The sequence below is a fragment of the Marmota monax genome, unplaced genomic scaffold, assembly GCF_021218885.2.
Source record: "Marmota monax isolate L192 unplaced genomic scaffold, Marmota_monax_Labrador192_F-V1.1 WCK01_AAM20220418_F8-fsc00001, whole genome shotgun sequence".
NCBI lineage: Eukaryota > Metazoa > Chordata > Mammalia > Rodentia > Sciuridae > Marmota > Marmota monax.
Window position 1 is genome coordinate 4,351,969 of NW_026693777.1, and position 4,509 is coordinate 4,356,477.

A 4,509-nucleotide genomic window follows, 5' to 3' on the forward strand; every position below is an offset into this window, starting at 1 on the left:
TTCCAACATGTTTTCACATATACATATTATGTATGTTTTAGACATAAATTCATGTACCAACATGATCATTTGGGATTCAATAGAATTAGTGATACACATGCACAAATACACCATGAGCAATTAATGCACTTCAAGAAATACAGCAAGAATCCTGGTATATGTGATAAAGTTTTAATACTCTGAATTTATAACTAAGTGGAAGAACATTATTATCTGTCAAATAGCACTGTATAGTTAGTTGTAGTGTTAGAGTAGCAGCACAAAGATGGTATTATGTAGGAGTGTTGCCTTTTGGGTTTAAATTCTGCTCAGTTACTAGTTTCATGATTAGACAAGATTTTTAACTTCCTTGTACCTTAGCTTCCTCATGTATGAAATGAGGATGATATTTATTCTAGGGTTGCTGTGAGAATCACATGTGAAAATGCTTGTGACGTGCTTAAAGTCATGTTTAACACACAGTAAATATTTAATACATGTCAGTTATGTTATTTCTTAACTAATTTTTCCAATGTTTTCTTAAAGAATTCACTGAAGTGAATATTTCTTGATTAAAGCCTGTTTTTTTTTTTTTTTTAAAGACACATTTATTTAGTGTTGTGATCAGACTATTATATTTAGCAGTCCAACAGCATGGGTGCAAAAAAAAAGGAAAAAAAGTTCTACATGGAAACCCCTTGTTGGAATGCTTTACCTTTTCCACAAAAATGGAAACTAAAATAACCTGTTATACAATTAGTCACAGGTACAGTCCTCAGGTTTTTTTGCCCATACATGAGTATTTTCTAAACCATGTCTTCTTTGTGGCAGCTAGGCCCTGCCACCACTGTGCTTGGCTGAGTTCACAAATCTGTTGTAACCTGTTGCTTCCCTATCACATCTCTGGCTCTCCTCTCCTGCTAAGCTTGGTTTCCTGACAGTATTAGAACCTTCTGCCACTGCCATAGCCACTGTTGCTGCTAGAACCACCATAGCCATCTTGGTTTTGTGGTTTGGTGAAGTATTAGCGTCTACCACTTTAAGGTCCAAAGATTCTGCCTCCAAAGTTTCCACCCTTCATGGGTCCAAAATTTGATGACTGATTGTTGTGATTGCCAAAATCACCGTAGCTTTTCCCATTTCCAAAATTGCTTCCATCATTACCAAATCCATTGTAGCTATCCCAGCTGCCACCATATCCATCACTACTACAGCTGTCACTAAAGCCACCATGACCATTGAAGTTCCCTCCAAGACCAAAATTGTCATTTTCACCAAAACCACCTCCACAACCACCTCCAAAGTTTCCAGAACTACTTTGACCTCTTTGGCTGGATGAAGCACTAGCCATCTCTTGCTTTACAAGACTTTCCTCACTTCACAGTTGTGACCATTTACAGTATGGTGTTTCTGGATGACAATCTTACCTACAGAGTCATGGTCATCAAAAGTCATAAGAGCAAAGCCCCTTTTCTTTTCACTGCCTTGGTCAGTCTTGATTTCAAAAACTTCAATTTTCTTGTACAATTCAAAATAATCTTCAGTGTCTTCTTTAATGCCATCAATAGAGATCTTTTTCACAATTAAGTGGGCCCTTGGTCTTTGAGAATCTTCTCTTAAGACAGTTCTCTTTGGTTCCACAACTCTTTCATCCACCTTGTGTGGTCTTACATTCATGGCTGCATCTACTTCTTCCAGAGTGGCATAAGTGACAAACTCAAAGCCCCTGGAGCGCTTTGTGTTTTGGTCTCTCATTACCACACAGTTCGTGAGTGTTCCCCATTGCTCAAAATGCCTCTCAGACTCTCATCAGTTATTTCAAAGCTCAGCCCTCTGAAGGATAGCTTCTGCAGCTCTTTGCTCTTTAGGGGCCTCGTTTAGACATGAAAGCAGCAGGAAGAGAGACTTTAATGATGCTTTCTTGGCAGCGGCCACAGACAGAAAGGAGTAAGCTCTAAAGCCATTATTTTAAACATGAATTTTTATTTTATTTTCCATTTAGGTAGAAGTTTTTCTAAAATATATTAAATGCCATCTTGTTACACATATTGTGTACATAATATATTTCCATTATAGCTTCAGGGTATTTCATGCTGGGCGTGGTGGTACATGCTTGTAAATTGAAGCTACTAGAGAGAGAGGCTGAGGCAGAAGGATCTCAAATTTGAGGCCAGGCTCAGTAGCTTAGTGAGATTCTGTCTCAGAGTAAAAAAAAGAAAAAGGGCTGGGGATGTAGCCGAGAGGTAGAGTGCTCCTGGGTTCAATCCCCAGTACCACAAAAACAAAAAGCAAAACAAAACACCACATCAAGGATAGGTTTTGTATTTCAAGCTTGGTGTAGGGGTGTTGAAGTCTGTTTTAAAGCTCTTTGGCAGTGGTCTAAGATGTTATATTCTGCCTTTCAGTTGTGTATGCTTCTGTGTTTTTCAGTTACCCCTTCTCTGCCCTTCTGATGTACTGTAGACCAAGTAACCAGATGTACAGGCTTGTTAGAATTATGCCGAAAAGACAAAGTGATCTAAAAGAAAGTGGGAATGGCTCTCCTGAATGAATTACCTTGAAGCATTAGTGCAGGGACTAATCCAGTTTCATAAATCTTATACTTATTTCTGGATCCTTGGCTATACTTCAGATAGCTATGGTCATTTTATATAGTGTCCATATTAAATATGACTAACAACAGTAGTGCTTTAAAATATGATGGAGTCAACATCAGTGACATTTTCAGCTTTATTGAGGTGTGATTGATAAAAATTGTATATATTTAAGTGCAAAATATTTTTATACATGAATTCATTGTGCAGTGAATACAGTAATCAAATTGATATATATGTCACTACCCATAGTTACCATATTTTGTCTGTGGTGAGAACTTGAGATCTACCCTCAGCAGATTTCATTTATACATTATTATCACTGTAATCACCATACTGTATATTAGAACCCAGAACTTAACTGCAAGTTTGTACCTTTGATCAGTTTCTCACTTTTTAATTATCAGAATGACATTAAAAAAAATCTGAGTAGTTTGAGCACCTTGGGTTACTGTGACAATCGCATCCAAGTGTGGGCTGGAGGCAATGGTTCTTTGCCTTGGTCACATTTATATTCAGCCAGGATTCAGTGTTCTATCCTTTTTCTCTGGTCACTTTTATAGTTTGAATGTTTGTGCCTTCTCCAAAATTCACAGATTAAAAACTTAAACTCTAATATAATGGTGTTGGTAGGTGGGGCTTCAAAAGTAAGTGTTTAGGTCTTGGGGGCCCAGTCTTCAGGAAGGAGTTAATGGCCTTATAAGAACGCCCTGGGGGTACTGGCAGAGTATTTGCCTAGCATGTGTGAGGCGCTGGGTTTGATCCCCAGCTCCTCAAAAATAAAGAACAAATTAATTAAAAAGGCCTTATGGGAGTGGGCTCACTCTTTTACTTTTCTGTTTCTTCTGTTGCTCCTCTCTGAAGGGTGCAGCATTTAAGGAGCCATCTGGAATTGAAGGCTGGGCTCTCACTAGACACTAAACGTACCAGCACTAACTGAGGAATCAATTTCTGTTCTTTATAAATTACTCAGTCTCAAGTATTGTATTATAGCAGCACAAAACGGACTAAGACAGTCGCTCTGTAGACTCAGCCAGGATTATGAACCACGTCAATCCACAAACATGCATTTATTGATAACTTGGATTATATTGGCATTTTAAATTACAAATTATTTTAAAAATGTAGAAAAGAACAAATAATGAGTATCCTTTTTGCTTTACTCAAAGCAAAATTTAACATTTTGCCATATTTCATAAAAAAGTTAAATAAACCCTCATACCAATCCTTGCCCTTAAGTTCCATAGTTGAGAGCACTGTTGTGAAGAGGATTGTGAATATTTGTTATTTTTCAGTTAAATGTGTTCATGTACAATCTGTATGTTTATTGTTCCTGCCTTTAAAAAATATGCATAAGTAATATCATTGAATAGGTCTTTTTAAAAGATGGTTTTTAACACTTTGAGCTTCATTCATGTTAGTAAATAGGTGTGATTAGTTCATTTTGACTACTACATAGTATTTCACATATTAATATGCTGTTATTTATGGACACTGAGGTTGCTGTGGGTTTTTCATTACAAATAATGCAGAAATAAGCATGCTAGTTCTTTGTCATATGGGCAATAGTTCTATAGAGCTATAGTTTTCAAACTGGGGAGTATTCCCTCAGAGCAGAGACTTTAATTTCACCTCCCATATTCTTTCCATAGTTGTTCTGCCTAGGGATAAATTTTTGAAGGTGTAGGTATCTTTTCCTAATCACCCAACCCCCACATTTCAAAAGGAACTCTACCTCTCACCCAGTTCCAGATTAACTGCAGTGCATAATACTAAGGTGTATAAATTTCTGGAGCCCCAAAGAGATAATTTAAAATTATTGGGGTCAGTGGTCAAAAAGTGAATAATTGATTCTCTGATTTCTTTTAACCAGTTGGCTTATCTAAAATAATTTTAATGGTAGATGAGTTTTACCTTTCCCCCTGTCATATGGTCA

The 4,509-nt window shown here is 37.0% G+C and overlaps 1 pseudogene; it reads right to left on the bottom strand.

Moving 5' to 3' along the window:
- Positions 1-561: 561 nt before the first annotated feature.
- On the bottom strand, positions 562-3,818 carry LOC124104478 (heterogeneous nuclear ribonucleoprotein A1-like; annotated as a pseudogene).
- Positions 3,819-4,509: the final 691 nt, after the last annotated feature.